The sequence below is a fragment of the Protopterus annectens genome, chromosome 4.part1, assembly GCF_019279795.1.
Source record: "Protopterus annectens isolate FY-2018-M chromosome 4.part1, PAN1.0, whole genome shotgun sequence".
NCBI lineage: Eukaryota > Metazoa > Chordata > Ceratodontiformes > Protopteridae > Protopterus > Protopterus annectens.
The window spans coordinates 690,074,780-690,096,097 of record NC_056734.1 but is presented as its reverse complement, the minus strand read 5'-3'; positions in this window follow the sequence as shown (position 1 = coordinate 690,096,097).

Below are 21,318 nucleotides of genomic sequence, written 5' to 3'. Positions count from 1 at the left end.
CATTCGATCTCTGTCTTTACTCAGCCACTTCTAATGCCTCCAGAGGCAGCCATTTTGTCTTCCTAATCTTAATTCTGTTTGGAATTTTTTTTTCTATTTCCTGGAAATATAATAAACTTCTGTCCATAGATCTTCAGGCACACTATTCGGCAAGTCAGAGCCCTTAAATCTGTTTTTCTCATTCGATACAACAAATTATTCTCTTACTAATGAATCATTAACTCACCAAATTCATAGTCTTTGATTATAGATTCATAGGTGTATACTACTCTAACAGACACTAGGGCTCATATATGCCTAGCCATGCAGCCAAAAAGTTATGTTCTTCACTCATGAAGACATGTATCTGTATTCTCTATATGGCATTGTGCTCTACTAAAGAAAAAATACTAATAAAGTGCAAGTTCTTTATGGGATGATTATTTTCTCTTTTAAGTTCTGATATTTTGTTTTTCTTTCCACCTTTGCTGGCTTCAGGCTCCTCTCTGCCTGGCCCCAGCATTCACTAACCACCACAATTCCCCTTTTTTGTCCAGCAGGCCACATTGGAAGGGTCTCTCTACTGGGAGAAATCCCTGTACAAAGAGCCTATCTCTGTGATAGGGCTCTGGAGGGCAACATCTGTCAGCAAACTATAGTGCAGAATGATGCAAGTAAACTGACATCACAGTCTGGCCAGTGACACCATTACATGTTCGCAGGGCAGCTATTATGTTGGCCTAAGAGTGTGCCTAGTCTCTGCAGCCATCCCCCTCTACATCCCCACCTAGCAATGCACAGTGATCTGTTCTCATGAGACCTGACCTCCCACAGGTCTCATAAAATGATCTGGCCAGCATGTTCTCTTCTTACCACCCTACCTAACAGCTCTGTCAGACATCCAGGCCATTAATAAAATCCCCTTCACTTGGGTCATAGTCAGGACCTTTTCATCTATGTCATCAAACTATCTTGAAGAATAGTAAAAAATAAAATACCCTTCTGCTAGTGAAAGGATCGCTGAATCAGTTTTTCAACTGAGAGATATGTTTCTGTATTTTCAGACATAGAACCTACTGAAAGAAAATGTATTTCTTCAGGTCTGGGAGATATTCCTTTATATCACTTATACCATGTAATGTTTTGATAGTTAATAAGTAAGACAGAGACACTGGATGTGTGGTCCAGCTTTAACTTAGTGTATATATTCAGACTGAAACATCCATAAGCAAGGGCGTTCCACATAGAATGCATATCACCGTAACTAGTTCATGAGTATTATGGCTATAATATGGTGAACTTTGCTCTTTTCTCCACTGTAGTGCAAATCTCACAGTTGGAATATTTAGTTAGGGGGGTAGCCCCCCACATGGGGGTGGTGTGGCGAAGCCCCTCACTTCATTGGGTTTGACTTGTTTCAGTTTGTATTTTAAGTGTTGGTGGCCAAATGGTTAGTTTCCTGGAGGTAAAGTATGATGATCCAGGAGTTTGTTAAATTAACTTTTCGGCAATGTCGTCTCGGTATTTTTGCAATTCAACAAAGTGGTAGTTTGGTAAGTAGAAGTAGATCCATATATGTGTGTGTGTGTGTGTGTGTGTGTGTGTGTGTGTGTGTGTGTGTGTGTATACACACACACACACACACATACACGCATATATAATAAACAAATCTTGATTTAATGATCCAAAATGAATATCACAGATTTGAGGATGTATATCCTTTAATTGCTACAGAACTGATAGGATAAGTGATAGTATTTCAATGTTATTAAAACAACACCTAATAGCCAGAAGCCAAGAAAACTATTCAAATGTACTCTTGATAATGCCCCTGGAATGCTGAAGACACTTAACATTTTCAATAAACAAAAGTTCTTGTGTTTCTTCAGCTGGTTATTTTTCATTTTTTTTAAATGAGGACTGCAAATTCCTCAGAAAACAATAAATGTTACTGATATAATTTTGTAGTAACATACCAGACACTGCCTATGCCCCATACAGTGCATGAGGATTTACTTAACAAATCACAGGATGTTGTAAAAAAATCACTAAAAATACTAACCTTATGTGAGATTTTAAGCACTCAAACATTGAATGAATCAAGAGTCAACATCAGATATATATTATGATGAAAGAATTATGCAAAATTTTAATGCAAATGCTCCCTATACAATGCCAGACAAAGCAAAAGTGTTGTGTAATGTTAATAAGATCAGGCAAGCTGTTGATTTTATAAGAGAGAAGTACAAGCTGTAACCGCTTAAATTGCTGTTGAATTTGTTACTTTTTAAACTAATTAGCTAATATTTTAGCATTAGTAGAAGAACATTTTTATGAATATTCAAATGTATTTAATTTGTTTGCAATTAGTAACAGCCATTCAACTGAAGTGTGAATAAACTTGAAACATGAACTTGAAATGAATATGCCTAAATATTAATTGAGGACAATTTGGAACAAAACATACAAAATCTTAAGTCTGCTTAATATATCTTAAATACCATATTGCTAAACATACGACCCCTCTGTTCTCCACATACATTTATAACTTCTGTAATTAAAACAGACCATGACACCATCATCTTTAACTTAAGGGTAAAATAATATTAATTCAGAAGTAAAGTGTCCTTCCTAGACTTTACAAGTGGAAGCTATAATGCAACAGATGGCATAATAATAGATGAAGACTGTTGGCAATTCTAGAAATAAATGTATTAATGATTCTGTCAGTGAGCTTTATGGAAATTGTTAAATTCCACATTTATAAGAATATGTCAGTAGGATACTAATATAATGGTAACGTCAACAAAAAATATGGAACGGCACTATTAATAGAATACATAAGGAAATGCAATAGCTGACATTCTAATGGAATGTTTAAGTAGTTTATTCACATATGGTAAACCACAGTGGTTAGGAAGAACCTTACAGAATATAACTCTATAAGCAATTGTGCCTGCTCCTTATAAGAGTATTTACATTAGGTTAAGGAGAGTAGGTACCTGGTTTTGGTGTATCATTTAAAGTGAGGTGATAGGGCACAAGAGCACTGCAATTATTAACAGAAAAGGTCTCATTAAGGTGGTGAGTGGTAAGCTACCCTTTTTAGCATAGGTTCATAAGTGTATACTAGGCTAGTAAACACCAGGGCCTTTATAAGCCTAGCCATGCAACCAGACTCAATTGGAAGTTTATTAGGAGGGGGCATGTTAGTTAGGACGTTTTTAAAAGTTATGTTGGAGGCTACGTTAGCTTGGGCATTACTGTCTGCCACTGTCTGTCAGAGACATGAGAACCAGACACTGGGTGAATTTCTGATTTTCCATCCATTGGTAAAAGTTATGCTTAAATAGTGTTAGGGATGGGCTCTGCTCCGCTTGGATGACTAGCCTGTTCCAGAGCATAAGGGCCCTCTGAGACACTTTTCTGTCTCTTCAACATGCCTTGTTTATGTTGAAAGCAAACTCTAATTCCTTGAATCTAGAGGTTATGTTGCATTTCATTTTGTGGATGTGCAAAAGGTCCATCAAACCTAGATCTGAGGACCTTCTATGCAGGCATAGATCATTTCTCAGCAACCTGTAGGAGACAGATTATAGTGACAGGGCTTTAAGGGGAAGCATAGAGGGCAATCTATTTATACCCTGGATTATCCTGATAAGAAATCTTTGTGGCGTTCCAACTGTCGCATATGTTTGGTCAAATACGTGCTAAAGTGGGCATTATACTCAATGATGGGTCTGATAAGGGCTAAAAAAAGTGGCACTATGACTTCCTTGGACCAGGATGCCATGCTCGTACTTATTAGTTGGGTGACATAGAGTGATTTCCTTACTACCTTGAGCACATGTTGGTCAAAGGTCAGATTAATGTCTACATATGTCCCCAGATCCCTAACTATTGGTCAACACTAAGGGGAGTCTTATCAATGGAATAATTAGCCTAAGTAGCAGGTTTCCCAAAAGGCACTATAATACATTTCTTGGCATTGAGTTTTAATCCATGATGTTGGCACCAGTCATTTGTCTGTATTGCATCCTCTTGTAAGATGTTTGTATAATGGGGGGAATCTATGATAGCTCCCAATTTGCAGTCATCTATGAACTTGGTCAGCCAAAGGTCCCTGACATTAGCCTTTACCTCTGAGAAATAGATGTCAAATAGGAGTGGTTCCAGCACACAGTCCTGAGGTACCGCACTGGTAACCATTCTCTTAGTGGAGGTGGTCTCTCCAATCCTGATTTCCTGGGTCCTGTCTGTGAGCCAGCTGGCAATCCAGCAAGTTATGTAGCGATTTATGCCCAGTGCAGTGAGTTTGTCAACTATATCTGAGTGGGGTATTGTATCAAATGCTTTAGCCAGGTCCAGGTAGGCAGTATATTGCTATCATCCATAATAAGTGGGAAGTTGAGGAGATATAGTTGCAGGTTTTGACAAAACTATAGCTGGATTGGGGCAAATGGTTATATGCCCTGGCCACAGACTCTTGGGGGGTGCATACAGTACTGCTGAAGAGCTGCTGACTAGTCCCCACAAGTCACTGGTGCTGACAGTAGGAACACTGACAATAATTTGTTCAGCCACAGTTAACATCTATGTTGTTTAAATTATTTAAAAAACTAAGTGCATGGCAGCTGTAGCAGGCAGTTCTAGTATAGGTCTTAGATATATTTCTGTAGTAAAAAAATAAAAAACATTTTTGTTTGTTTTTGCTCCTGAACTCTGGGCAGTACTTTTTTTCTCTGGCTCAGCTAGGGGTTAGTCTACAGTTCTACACCGGTCTCTCTGTCTCACCAGCTACAATCACAATTGTTATTAATTTGCAGGAAAATAGGAGAGAGCAATACAGTTGGAGAAGACTTTTATATGCTTAACATTTGTATTTTTTCACAACTTTGTTTGATGGGGAACCAACTCTTAGATATGTATTTACTGTATCTAATACTGTCATTAGGAATTTTATATTACCAAAAAGTACTTAATATACTGGTTTTACTCAGTGTTTCTTAAATACATTAAAATACAGGCTTTTTGTGATTCATAATTAATACAGTCTGGAAACTGATGTTATACCACCTGCTGACATGATTAACTTTTACTTAAGCATAACATTGTGTAATGTGTACGCACTAAAATATAATTGATACACTTGACTGTTGGTACTGTTTATTGGGATGTCTATGATACAAGCAACCATTTACCTACAGAACTGTTCCTTTGCCTGTTTATGTATAAAGAGGCAAATCTGTCTTCAGAGGCATTTTCATTGAAAATCTATAGTACTTGTATTTGTGTATCGGTTGTAAAATATATGTAGTCTTAAAGCCTTTGTCTTTATGATGAATTTCATTTGTGTATGGCAGTGTAACAGAACAAAACAAAAAATCAGGAAATGCGTTAGAAGCAAGTCCTATACATGCCATCAAACAAAGCTTAACTAAAGTCTTATTTCTTTTTCTTTCTTTCTTTCTTAATTTATTTTTTCTTTCTTTCTTTCTCTTTTGCATTTTTCAGAACTATGATATTTTATTACCACTCTGTCTGTGTCTTTACATACCTATGATCATCCAGACTGCATTATCAGTGGTCAGACCTGGTTCAAACAGGTAGCTTTTACACTCTGTTATGATTGTAAATGTTGTGAACACCTGCAAATCATTGGCCTCAAACTTACTAACACACCGTCAGAAAACTGATCATGCCTGATTTAGACATTTTGTATAATGAACTTACAAACTGTAGGTACCCAAATGATTCAAGTAGAGCATATGACCCATTAGCCACATCATTCAAATCATGGCAGTCTCAGAGAGAAGTTATGTTGAAATACAAATTAGACAGATGTTGACTAGTAAGAGGCTAAAATACAGGAAGGGCACAGCCTGTACAAAGTTTACTATTTGTTAAGGGGATAAGTCCACTGCACACGTCTCCCTTTTCAGAGGTGAATGGTGAGTACTGTCTGGCTAAGTGAGTAACTCAGAATCACAGAGAAGGCAGATAGGGGTAGAAGGAATCAAACCTTGTACCTCAGATACTGGAAATAGTACATTAACTATACACTTCCTTAATCCTTTGTGTGAATTGTCAGACAAAGCCCTATGAAGAACTAATAATCATGTCTTGTTTAATCAACAAGTGGTTATTCAACCCTAAGTATCTAAAGCCTTGGAACATCACTACTCAGTTACACTTCCAAAACTGCAAAACAGAAAAACATTTATTTCAACTCCAAGATCACACAAACTCAGAGAAGAGGAAGAAAGTGATGAAAATGTAAGACTCATCTTCTCACTCTTTCCTGAGTCTAACTGCCATTACAAGCTGCCAGCAATCTTCAAGTGATGATGTTTTCAGCATTGTTCAGCTGGATTAATTCTGACAAACATTAAGTTCCTCCTATGCCAGCAGTAGCAAACTCAGATGATGACATCTAAATGAGTGCACATAGTTCAAAATCATAATATAAGAGACATGAGGAATTGTCTGGTGCTTGCAATACTAGAAGAATGTTGAGAAAGTTAGTGCCATGGTTTGCGAAAAAACAGACCTCAGTTGTGGGTGTTGTTGCAAAGTGGAAGGCACAAGTTCAGAAACCCATGACTCCGGTGAGTGCTTCCTCCTCTGAGAAGGCAAAGCCATCTGAAGATGGTAGAACTGGTTCCACTTCAGTAGGTGATTTCATTCCAACATTTAAACAGCTTTGCTATGGCAAGGCTACAGGAGGGCATCAGATGAAGTACAGCCATAAATACTGAAGATATATGTTAGGGTTTTGTGGCTAACATGACTTTTCACTGCTGCATGAAAAAGGCTGAGGCAGTACCTCTGGACTGGCAGATAAAGGAAGTGATCACCATTTTCAAAAAGCGGACTGTAGGATGTTTCACAGCTATAGAGTGAATACATTCTTCAGCTTCCATGGAAAAGATATCTGTTCACGAAAGAAGACTTCATGCAACAGCTGAACCTTTAATTCAGGAAGAGCAGTGTGGATTTCATTTTAGCCATGGAACAGTGGATCAACTTTGTTTTTGCAGAGATACTGGACTGGCCATGGGAGTTTGTAAATGCCATCTATATGTGAATTGTGAACTTGAATAAGTCATTTGACAGTATAGCCTGAAATGTCTTGTAGGGGAGCTACAACAGTACAGAGTCCCAGGGTCACTACTGCATGCCTTTCCATCAGTGATCTGAGGAGTGAGAGGTCTGTCTGCATTCTCTCTGTTAAGTCACACATTTTCAAGGTTGGAGTAGGACTTAAACAAGGGAGTGTCTTATCTTATATCCCGTTTATGGGTTTCATGGGCAGGATATCAAGGTGCAGTCAGTGCCTGGACAGTACCCAGTCTGGGGATATAAAGGTGGTAGCCTTGTTGTTTGTAAATTATGTTGTCTTGTTTACCTCAAGTGACTGTGACCTCCAGCATACACTTGAGCAATTCACTGCTATGTGTGAAGTGGCTGGATGGAAATCTGAACCTCCAAGTCAGAGGTCATGCTTCTGTCTCAGAAAACAGGAAATTACCCTCTGTAGGTGAAGGAGGGAGCAGCTGATACAGGGAGAATAATTTAAGTGCTTTGGGATCTTGTTCATAAGTGAGGGTAGAGTGGATCAGGAGCTTGACCAGTGGGTGGGTGTTGCAGCAGTGAACTGCAGGCATTTTACCAGGCTGTAGTGGTAAAACAAGCACTGAGTCATAGGATGCAGCTATCACTTTGGTGGTCAATCTGTGTCCTCATCCTCACCTATGGATATGAGCTTTGGGTAGTAACTGGGAAGATGAGATCACAGACAGAAGTAGCAGAATTGAGGTTCCTTCACAAGATAGCTGGAATTACTTTCCATGACAGAATGAGGGTCTCGACATTTCAGGAAGATTACAGACTACAGCAACTGTTCTCATGTGCTGGAAGGAGATAGTTGAGGTGATTTGGGTAACTTGAGATGATGCCCCATAAGCACCTCCCACAAATGGAGTATTAGGCAGACCCCATTGGGAGTAGGCTATGGGGAAGGTCTAGGACATGCTGAAGAGATTATCTTTCTCATTTTACTTGGTAATGCCTTGGAATACCACATAATGAGCAGAGACTGTTGTTGGAGAGAGGGAGTTCTGTTCTACCCTGCTCAGTGTGCTTTCACTGCAACCTGTAGCAGGACAAATGAGTTAGAAAACAGATGGATGAATAGTTGGATGGATGGAGGGATAGACGGTGGATGGATGGTTTCTAGAAACAGTAGCTTACTTGTATTAGAGAAATACACTGCAACAAGAACTTGAAAGATGTATTACAAATGAAGGTACAGGTTACAGTAGGTAAAAAATTCTCCTGTATGTTTTCAACTATTTGCCTGTCTTATATTAAGTGGTGTTTGTATGCTGAGTAGAATAGCAGTTCTTAATGCAGTATATTTCTAATTCTAATTGTTTCAATGGTTGTGGCAGTAGAAGGGGAGACATTATTCTTGGTGGTGGAGTAGTGCAGCTAGTTTTTTGTACTGCCTCTGAAAGCATTGTCAGCTTCTATTGCAGCTTATATATAGCATTATAGGGACGCACCATGAATGAAGTGGCAGTGGGCTATAATTCAGAAGTTCACTTACCACACTTGGGCTGGTATTAGCACTGAAAATGTACATACTGGCAGAGATTTGATGTAAGTCCCAGGGGAGAAGTGATACAAATAGAAAATATAAAGGACCCAAGGACTTGAGTCTTGAGGCACTCCAGATGAGAAGTGTTAACAGACAGTGAAAGCCTTTGATGATAATTAGGGAGATTTACCACCTCTTTGTAACTCTAGTTTTATACTACATATATGGCCACATAAACTCTTGCATCACACTTTAAGGAAGGTACTGACAGCACAGATGCATTTATTTTTGATTTTGTATAGCAGCATAATGATATGAACAGAGGGACAGTGTGTGGATGTACTCAGTTATAGACCCTAGGACAAGGTTTGATATTTCACTTTATATTTGTTGTATTTAATTGTGCAATTATTCAACAGCACCATTTTTTAACAGACATTTAGCAGATGGTAGATTCCCTCAATTAAGGGCCTTTGATATATTAGTGAGATGACAGAAATGGTATGTCATTGCTGAGTTACAGAGGCTTGTTTAGTTTTTTCCATTGCTTGTAATATGTTTGTTCTTTTGAAATGAGTTTAGCAAGTTTTATACACTTTGTTGAACAATTTTTTTAAATCTAGTTCACTACCTTTCTTGCCTCCCTCCTCCCTACAGTCGTTCAGGTTACTGTGCTCAACAGTAAACCAGAATTCTATCAAGTAAATCTGCATTTTTCCACCTTAACTGAAATACAGAGTATCCTGTCCTGCAGCTATATACTGAGATCTCCTCCGCCAGAAAACAGCAACAGAATACTGCTGCAAACAGTCTGAAACAAAGTATGTTAGATGTTTCTGTAAATTCCAAACCTGTTACAATCTATTAAACTGTTCTGTTATTTAGGCAGTGTTCGATTCTCAGCTATAGCGTCTTCTGCGTGGAGACATGCGTGAATGGGCGTACCTTCGTTGAAGGTTGTGCGTCAGGCCTGGCAAGCCAGTACGTAAAAATCAACTGCTAATCATTAGCGGACCGGAGTTCCGCTGTGGCGACCCCTAACCGGGAAAAGCCGAAAGACGAAAGACAAGACCTAGGAAACCCTGTTGAGCACTGTACCTTAAACGACCAGCTGAGCAATTCCCCTCTCTCCCAGCATTTTCCTTTCTCTCCCAGCTATTGAAACCCTATGCAGAACACTTAATTATTTTTATTAAACCCTGTAGTGCTCCTATCCATCTCCCAGTACTCCATAAGGGCTCAAAATGAAAACACCATGGAAGGGTCTATCCTACCTTGTATTATGGTTGTATTTTACTAGCTTTTTTCCTTTAAATTGGCTCCTAAACCTGCTGATAGTGTTCCTTCATCTAATGCATTATTCAGTGTCCTGGATATAGCCCTCCCATCCCCCCTATTACCTCACATCCTACCTTAGTCTATATCTGCCTCCTAGAGCCTTGGGTGCCATTTTTAAATCTAGTTCACTACCTTTCTAGCCTCTCTCCTCCCTATGGCATTCAGGTTATGGTGCTCAACAGTAAACCAGGTATAGTTTGCCAATGTCTGCTTATATTCTGTAGAAACGGTGTTTAAGTGACTGTTACAATATCATCGTCATGGTTTAGCTGTTAAAATATACTCTGTACTATGGTTTAGCTGTTAAAATGTACTCTAAGCTGAATTTGATTACTTAATACTAGTCTATGCTCTCTGTACATGTGTTCTCTTGCACGCAAGACACAGTGCTAGGCACTGTTCTCACTTTTATTTTGCTGGGGTCATAAAGTCAACTAAGTTACTTTCATGCTGAATGTTTTTTTGCTTTACAACATTGTTCACTCACAAACACAGTGCTAAGCATTGTTCTCTGAATTATTCTGCTGCAGGATATATTGTTCACTAAGCCACTAAAATGCTAAATGCTGTATAGTTTAATATATGAATCTCTTGCATGATACAGCACTAAGCACTGTTTTCGGCATTATTCCACTGAAGCTATAAGGCACTAAGCTACTTTTATGCTAAATGATATGTGTGTTAAAGTGATTTAATATCCAGCTATAAGAACTGAATTGCTATCATTTAAGGAGTCTCTAGCAAAGACATTTTAGCAAGACAAAGATGGACAATATTGTGCATTTGCTCAGAATTGTGTTTTTTACTGCTTAGGTTTGTTATCTCTTATGTGTAACTCAATAGCATTGAATGTTGCTACAATCACAACTATAGCTTCATGTAACCTTATTTGTTTTCTGCTCTGCCCTTTTTCCTCCTAGAATTCTATCCAGTAAATCTGTATTTTTCCACCTTAATTGAAATACAGAGTTCCTGTCCTACAGCTATATACTGAGATCTCCTGCAAACAGTCTGAAACAAAGTATGTTAGATGTTTCTGTAAATTCCAAACCTGTTACAATCTATTAAACTGACAGTTTTCCTTCATCTATTGCCCGCTATGCTCCCTTCCCTGCCCCCAATTTCCACCCACCCCCAGTGGCCCTACCTTTATTACAAACAGTAACCACTCCCGCCTTTCAAATAACCTATAACATCACTACACCTATACTTCCTCCTACAGCTTCTCACTACTATCCCTCCTACTCAACTAATATGTACAAGCACACCATACCTATACTCACTGCATGCACACTCCTTGCATACATCGCATCTTACACACCACCACTCATATCCTACCTCTACTCTACTACTCTCCCATCAGGTCAACAACCTTCCCGATACACCCTCTATATAGACTACAGACCACAATACCCAAACTATAAACAACCCCACAATTTAACATAACCCTACCACCATACCTATTACCCACATAATACAATCAAAAAACTTCCCTTATAAGCAAGCATATACAGAAATTGATACAAACTAATAATCTCATCCATATCCCACCTAGCACGCAGTGTAGACATCCATCCAATCCTGGCCCCTCAATCTCCAACCCTTCCCCTCATAATCAGACTACAAACCACATCTTCTCCCAAATCACAGCCAATAGAAAGCCAACCGACCTCCTTCTGATAAGCCTAAATATTAGACGTATATGTATGCAACAAGGTGCATTAATTCCATGCCACCATAGACTTCTACTCCCCTGATGTGGTGATCCTTACAGAAACATGGTTAAAACCACACATTACTAATAAGCAAATCCTCCCTACTGGTTGCAATATAATAAGAGTAGACCGACTAAACAAAAAAGGAGCTGGTATATCTATAATATTTAAACAGCATCTAGACATCCATATCTTAAAGTCAGCAGCTCCCCGAATAGGTAAGGAAGACATAATATATACCAATCTTAAAATAAACCAAAATAAAACCCAAAACATAATAGGTTGCTACTTCCCACCTGGCCAAAACATCCCTCCACTTAAAAACCTCCTCAGCTGGACTACCCACCACCTACCCCAAGAAACTTTAATTCTAGGAGACTTCAACACTGACTGGCAATCCTGTTCCAGCAACCACCCAACCCATCATGTAAACCTTCATGGCTTCACCCAATTAGTCCAGTCACCTACTAACATAAATAAAAACTCCAACAAACACACTACCCTTGATTGGATACTAGTCAATAAGAGCCCCCAGCCATATATATAGCAGGCTGCCTATCTGACAGCCTCAGTGATCACTCCCCAACCTTCCTACTAAGAAAACACCTTAGTAAAGTGAAACCCATCATCTACCATCAAATACGCAAAAAAAAATAGCTTCAACCCTCTCTCATTCAGCTCATCCCTAAAAGACTGTAACTGGCAACCTCTAAAATACCTCAAACTAGATGAAGCATTTGACTACTTTAATAAAACATTCCTAAGCATCCTTAATTACCACACCCCATAAGACGTTCCCGAACTAGAGCCCAACCAAATCCCATGGATACAAAAAATACTAAGTCTGAAATGTAAAACAGGGATAAATCCTGGGACAACTGGTGCAAATCCAAAAACCCCTCTACTAGGTAAAAATTCATAGAACTATGTAATAGAACCAAGAAGCTTATAAAACAAGACAAAATCCAGTACTACCAGTCTGCTCTTGCCTCCTCTAAACATAACCCCAAACAATTCTGGTCTTCAATAAACTCCATTCTCCACCCAGGTAAAGTAAGCACACCCACTTCTAATTTAACTCACTCCTCCAAAAATATCGCTACCTCTTTCAACAATCACTTCACACAAACTGTACTATCACTAGCTAGACAGCACAACCCCCCATAAACCCACACCATCAACTACAACTAACAATCTCCCCACTAGCTTCTGTTTCTCTCCTGTTCCTACCTCCAAAATAAAGCAGCTATTAACTAAACTTAAAACCACCAGATTAGCAGCAGCCAATCTCCCAAGTGAATACCTTCAACTTGCAGCTGACAATCTAGCCTACCATGTATCACTCTTGATCAACAGATCTCTGTCAGAAAGTTATGTTCCCACACTATGGAAAGTCTCACACATAATTCCCGTACACAAAGGAGGCCCCTCCACAGATCTAACCAATTACCACCACATAGCTATTCTCTCGCCACTCTCCAAAATACTAGAGAGATGCGTTCATTCTCAAGTCTCAGATCACCTCCTTGCTAACAACCTCCTCTCCAAAACATAACATGGATTCTGACCTAACCATAGCACCACCACCACTTTACTCTCTTTCTCTAACACTATCCTACAAAATAAAAATGCAGGTTATCTCTCCTCAGCTGCCTTCCTAAACCTCTCTAAAGCTTTTGACATGGTCCCACACAAACAACTCATCTCTCTTCTCAATAACCTATCCTTCTCTCAACCAGTCATCAACTGGTTTCAGAGTTACCTATCTGACCACCAACAAGTAGTTGTTTGGCAGGATGACCTATCTCCCAACTACCAGTCTCCATAGGGGTTCCCCAAGTGTCCATCCTTGGACCACCTACTCTTCTTTATTTTCACCAATAATCTAGCCTCAGCCACAACCCATGGCACACTCATACAATACGCAGATGACTCAACCATCATCTGCACAGCCCACTCCCTACCCAAACTGCAAAAAGTCACACAGGAAGCATTTTACTCTATTGAAACTTGGTTATCCACTGCCCAACTAATACTCAACCCAAACAAAACAAAATTACTAATCTTCCAACCCACCAAATTTACCCTAGACAGCTCTCACTTTAACATCACAGCAAAAGACACCACCACCATCCATCCTACAGAAAACACCAAATTACTAGGAGTTGAAATAGACAATAAACTGAACTTTGACATTCACATTTCCATGACCATTAAAAAGTGCACAAAAAAACTAGGAGCATTGTATAGAAATTAGCAACTACTTACCAAAGCAGCTAAAATTTTGGTAGCAAATTCTCATCTTATCTCTACCCTACTCTACGCCTCTCCAATATTTACTAACTTTAGACAATACAACCTAAATAAGCTCGAACAATGCTGCAACAAAATTGCCAAATTCGCCACAGGGTCTTCCTACCATACTCACCACTGTCTCTCACTAGCAGAACTGGGCTGGCTAGAGCTCCCCCACCTCCATCAATGGTACCAACCTCCCACTTGCCCACAAACTAATAAACCAACCACTAAAAGTCCCATCTCTCCAGAATCTACTCCATCCCTACATAACCATGAGACACCAAGATCCAGCCACAAAAACCTCCTACAGGTCACAAGAGCCATTAACTCTGCTGGAGAAGCATTATTCTCCTGCACTATAGCCAAACTCTGGAACTCCCTCCCATCCTCAATTAACTCTGTAACATCTTGCACCCACTTCAAATCCTTACTAAAATCACACTTAAAAACTTGCCAGATATTCCCTTGCAACCCCCCCCCCCCAACACCATCCACTCCACCCACCCACTACCTCTCTCAGCCCCCTATCAACAACCTACTCTTAGCAAGCTTGGCTACTCATGTTCCCAGCTACCTTCCACATAGTACTAACTTCTTGTAGCAACAACTGCTAATGGCTGTTATGTACCTCAAAAACTGATTGTGTCAATTGTTCACTGATGAATCCCAACTACATTTGTAACCATGATTAGTATATGTCACCATATTTTAAAATTGCACTATGTTCTACAGCTGTTTTACATCTATGTTTTATTCTTGTCTTATGTCCTCGCTGGACTAATGTCTATATTTTAAATGCTATGTTTTTAACTGTATAATGCAAATGATACTTAATGTGGTGCTTTTCTCCCCGGGCTTCTGCTGAAAATGGACCTCTGTCCAGTCGGACTCTCCCGGTCAACAAATGTAAATAAATAAATAAATAAAATGCATTTGAACATTAAAAAAAAATCTAATGAACTAACACCAGTCTCCAAGGCCATTAGTAAGTCAGGCAGTCTCAGCAGTTCAACAGGTAGCTCCCTCACTTTTGATGCCAGAAGGTCAGATGGCTGAGGGTTCTATTTCAGACCAGGTAGTTGGAGTAATTTTTTAATGTTGGCACTGCAGTGTAGAGTAAGTGGGGGCATCACTCCTAACTGTGCCATCCTTTAGATAAGATATTAAACTAAACCCTGACTTGCCTTTGCTGGTGGCAAAGATTCTACAGCACTTAGCACTAGGAGAAGTTCTCTGGAGCCCTACCCAAGTTTCCCCAAGTCAGGATAAATTCCACATTGGGTCTCCCTTGAAAAGAGGGAATAAATATAAGTAAACAAACTTAGTCATCAGGTCAGCAACTCAGGATTATTGTACTGCTGTGTCAGTTTGAAGTGAGGTGAGGTTAGTTATGAACTGGAAGGGGCATTGCAGATCATGGTCACTCTACACATAGACTGCAGATCAGAAAGAGTGGAACCACACTGCTGAAAGGAGGGGAACCATACTGCTGAAAGGAGGGGAACCACACTGTTGAAAGGAGGAAAAAGGTTTTTATTATATTTTTATAATAACACTTGCTAACACCAACCCTTACTGTATTAGTAGTATATAGATATTTAAGGGGTTTTAGTTCACGGTGTATTATGTAGCAAATTAGCAACAGTTTATGAAGTGTTTTCTCTGACAAGGTATTACTTAGTATATGCCTTGATATTTCACGACTTAATGAATTTTAGTTACAACTCTAACTATCTTGTAGACTATTTTCTTTGGGGAGGAGGGGAATAATCAGAACTGTGCCAGGCCGAATTAAGGCAAATGTTTCCTGTTTCAAGCAGAAATGTTGCCAAGGTGTAATCTTTCAGAATTTTCACTGCTCTAATATAAAAATAAATTTGACCTTAATATCACATTTAGTGCTAAAGCATTCATGTCTTTTAAGAACAATAAGTGACTATATAGTAATTACATAAGCATATAAGTTGTACTAAATGGAAATGAACTTTGACTAGAGAGATGTTGCAGCCCCCGTCTAAATAAACAGACAACCTGATTGACAAAAACAATCAATCAAATCAGTGAAGGGCACAAGAAGACAAGAAGTATGATATACAACTTCCAAATCAATAAATATCAGGTTTGGATATTATATGCACAATAACTCACTCACAGGGTTCAACTATTTGTAACACTCATACTGCACTGGATTAAACAACACATGGGCTACATGAATGCCAGCGATCCAAAATGTGAGTGGCTAGGATGTGAATGATTCACACAGTAGTACCACAGGCGTTCGGGAGTGAAGTGCCCTCACATACTACACTGAGTGAGCCAGGGTGAAGTGTCCCCGCATAACACAAAGTGTGACAGGATGAACTGTTCCCAAAACCAGTGTGTTGAGAAGAAGTGTCACATACCACTCAGAAACCATCAGAATAAAAGTAATTGAACAGCTAAGTAACCACATGGAAGAAAACTGCATTAAAGAGACTGGTCTGACAACAGGTTGAAGTAATACTGCAATGAAGGACAGTTAAGATTAACACTGTTCTAATTATAAGACTCATCAGACCATCAGGAGGCTGTTTCTGTATGAATAAAGTATAATAGAAAAACATGCTTTGATTATTTGACTGTGGGCCAACTTAAAATACATTACTTGGGGATCAAAACTCATTAGACCACTGGGAAAACATTGTACAGCAGGGACAACAATTAAAATATCTGTGTTTGTGTGTGTGTGTGTGTGTGTGTGTGTGTGTGTGTGTGTGTGTGTGTGTAGAATCAGCCCTGCAGATGGCAAGGCAAACAACAGGGGTAGGATATCATATCTAGTAGACCATAATGGCAAGGTTGTGCTGTAGGAGCTGGCTTGTAAATGATCATAGTAAGCAAGTGGCTGGAATTATTAGTTTATTATATACAACTACTTTTATGTACTTTGGTCAAACTGATTCACGGTTCCCGTCTGGACTGAAATTATGTACAGTACAGTAAGATTTTTCAAAGCTGCAAGTGGATGAACAAAATAAAAAGGAATATGTAGTGTCTCATTTTTTTCAGTAGTAGATGGTTAAGATATTTACACAGATCTGCTGAATTAATGAGTGGTGAGAAAGGGCTTACCCTTAAGGCCTTCAAATGCTTCCTAAATAATTTGAAGTAAGACACAAATGTTGGACTACAGTCAATAAATGGGTAAGTGTTACCATTATGAGACTGTAAATGAAAAAGTGTTCTAGGAAAAGGTACAATAAAATAAGACACTGAAAAAACAGGTCACACTTTGACAAGCCTAGTAGCACAAATGAAAAAAGTAGTAAATGATGTCAGCTGTCAAAAATAAAACTAGATTTTTTTTTTTTTTTGCAGTGACACAAATGGCCTTTCAGATCTACAGTGAAGTAAAGTGAGGTTTATTAGAAAAATTTAAGGCCAGAAAAAAATCCATAAATAAAAAGGAAGACAGAGAAAACAACAAAGGGAATAAATTATAGCATTCATTTAGTCGATAAAGTAGAAATTATTTTCCTGATATATTATAGAGAAAAGTCACAGAAAAGATGTGTTGAAGAGATCAGAGTAGAAGGAGATGAGAGTAAATTGGGATAACAGAAACAAAACCGATCTTAAACTAATATTTTTGTGCATTTCACACAGCAGAGGAAGACAGGTCTGCCCCAATGTTGGACTTCAGTAATGCTCAGGATAAAATGATTAATGAAGTAGAGGGTCCCATAGAGCCCAAAACAACAGAAAGAGGAAAGTCATGCAGAGCCCCAAATAACTGAAAACTAAACTAACAGCCACATTGATATCCTTGGTCATGGAGTATTTTGATATTAGTGGTCTGGACAATCACATGAGAGTGACAGTAAGAAAGAAGCAGAGAGCAGCGTTATAGCTACTTCTACACTCAACCCTCGTAAAGATAAGAGAGGGTTCATGTCTCTAAGGATGAAAAATGCAGTGTCTTAGAAATGGGCTACTTTAACTATGGGACAAAGGCATTACTTTTTTGGATACATACTGCTTTCACTGACTTTGGAAAGGTCTTTCGTACTAGTACTAACACACAGCAGTCTGATCAGTAAGCTTCTATTTTTTTTTTGCTCCTTTTATTTTGTTACCTAGGTAAAAAAAGTAGAAACAAGTGCTAGGGGCAATCTGTGACTAGACTGGTTAAGTGACACACTCAGTGTCACACATTATACAAAGACTGAGATACTCAAACCCAGAACTATAGGATGAAGTGCACTAGCAACTATATTTGAATGAACTATATTTAATTGGCTATGGTTTAGAAGATTAGGGGTAATAATGAGAAAAGCAAATGCTGTGAAAATAGAGCAGATGATGAAATTATTGAACTGCAGAAGGGGTCATAAGAAAGTCTGATCTCGAATGCGCAATAACGGAGTTGCTCTTCATTTTCTCCACGCAAAGATACAGGAACACAGATGTCATGGCGGACATTTTATTGGACCAACAAAGGTTTTGCAATTACTCAAGCTTTTGGGCTAGCAGAAACCCTTCATTGGGAGTTATTAAGTTATTGATGTTAGATACAGTGCTTAAATATCAGCTTGTGCTCAAAAAAGGAAGTAAATCATTTATTTTTTATTGGCTAAAAAGAGATGCTTGAAAAATCCCAGTCTGTCCAAAAGTGGATATTTAGCACTGTATCTAACCTCAATAACTTAGTAGCTCCTGATGAAGAGCTCATGCTAGTCCCAAAACCTCAAGTTATTGCAAAACTTGTGTTGGTCTATAAAAGGTATTACATCATGTCTGTGTTCTAGTGTCTTTGTTTTTTTTCTGTTAGTGGAACAACATGGCACTTCTTAAACTTTTTTTTCTGTCTTCATTTATTTATATTTGGAACTAATTGCCTATGCTTCTTTCTACTGGTATTGGTATTGAACTACTTAATGGCAGTATCTAAGTCTGTATTATGTCATAAGCAGCCTTCATTCCCAGATTTGATTTATTTTTATTTCCATGTAAATTAATATGTCATGTGGCTGTATCTTTAAAAAGTAAAATTCTTCATTCCTTTTTGCACGTGTACCTGTTAAGACCTTCTGTACATTTTAGTATCAACTTGTTACGGCATTGCCTGCTATGAATGAGAACAGCAATTGTTTGATGGTAGCTACTTTACAGAAAAAAATAAAAAAGTAATAATTGCAGGAATGACCCAACCAAGCTAGAGTCTTCTATGTAATTTCTTAAACCTCCTGTAGTAGAAACCCATGGGATATATGCAAATGGACGGTTAATGACATACCATTGTTTGAGTTACATGGAGTTTTACTTTTCATGTCTTTATGGGTATATTCAGGCCATTAAAGCCAAATACCACTAGATGTAGACATGCCATGTTTTGGCCTTTTTCTGACCATCAGTGCAGAATAGTGTGCGTGTTTGTGTGTGTGTGTGTGTGTGTGTGTGTGTGTGTGTGTGTGTGTGTGTGTGTGTGTGTGTGTGTGTGTGTGTGTGTGTGTGTGTGTGTGTGTGTGTGTGTGTGTGCGTGTGTGTGTGTGTGTTGTATCTTTAAGAAGTGTTTCAAGGTCGTCCCATGCATGTAAATAGCAAGCAGATGCTAGCTTCAGTATCATTTTGAGATTGCAGCCAGAGAGTGAGCATGTATAAGTGTAATAGCTAGTTTGTTTATAAATTTATCTGAGTTAAAGTTATTAAGCCTCAATCCTGATGTGTTTGTATATAATAAAGCTGCTTGAACAGAACCCACAAAGACCCATCTACTTTATCCTGACTGGACAAGCGACAAACAGTATCTGTACTTCAGAGTAAGGATAATTCTCCAAGACACTGCAGTCTTAACCTTTGTAAAGAAATGATGTAAATCTCACATTTAGTGATTATACTTTAGAACATTGATCATTGATGTGTTACACTTTTGTCTGTTACCCCAGCGAGTCTCAGGACCACATTTAATTAGTTTCAGAATCCCACTTTAATGAGATCAACTTATTGCTCCCTCTAAAATCAAAGGCCATAGACACCATTGTACTTTGTAATATGTAACATGTTACAGTGTCTTTGTTTTGCTGCCCACATATAAATCATCAACATCTAGAAGGGTTTATATTTGTTTTGTTTGTTTACTTTCACTGTTTACGGTAGTCCCCTTTATTTATCTTGGGAGTTTCCATGTCAAAGTTTATTTCATTGTCTATGGATGATTCAAAAATATAGATGCATTATTTAAATAATTCAAGTACAATAAATTATAATTCTGAAAAAAAATTAGCCTTCGCAAAACATCATAAACACTAAATGATTTGATTGTAGGAAAATGTTTTTTAATAATGATGCCTGTAAAGCAAAAGTAAGTGCGGTATTTCACTTTGGTTGTAATCCAATGAAGATGCATAGAAACTAAAGTCTGCAGATTTCACAGCTGTTTTCAAAATATGTTAGCAAAGCCCTCAGGGACAGTTAGATTTTAACAACCATTAAATGGAAATTCCCAGTACACTTCAGGGACTTGTATAAAACATTTTTAGAAAAGCTACAAAATCATATATATTCATACCATACCTGTCAACTTTTTTCCTTAAGAATAGTGAACAAAGTCAAAATAATGAGAGGACATATGCCCCAAACCAGGGACAATTGATAAATATTATTCTATTCACTTAAAAAGTTAATAGATCGATAATAAATATGACATTTTAATATTTAGCATTCATGACTGAATGCAATTCTCAGTAATGTCTCAAAACATCAAAAACATACAAAGGCAAAAATATGAAACAAAAAGAGGGACATTCTGCAAAATCAGGGACAGTTGAATGGTATGCTTATCCTTTATTTCCTAAAAGGAATAGGAATGCTTTTCTTATATAAACAGACTCAGTGTCATATTTTTTTTCTGCACTTTATAAGTTAATTAACCTCTGTAGAAAAGACATTTCTTAAAACATCATAATTTGGTTAAGGATACATTTAATATGATGCAGTCATCAGCACCTGTGCTCTGACTGCTGGAATAAAGTATTGTATAGGTCAGGTTGTATTACCAATTATACAATGACTTCTCATTAGTACCAGTGTGCCCATTGTAAATCAAGCATATACCAACAGAAAAGGTCCAGCCATTGAAGTACCATTGAGCACTGCAGAAGTAAAATGGCAACATAGAGAACATAAGAGGAGCTGAAGAGCACCTAAAAAGCAGGTCTCAAGAAAACAATATTAAGTGTTTTGGGTTTAAGGGAAGATCACAACTAACCTCTAAATCTATATGCAAGATTGAGTGAAGGGGTTATTAAAGGATTGCTCTGATTTAGACCTGCTGATTAAATGAGCATACAAGGTGTGTAGAGTCTCTCTCTCTCTCTCTCTCTCTCTCTCTCTCTCTTTCTCCCTCTC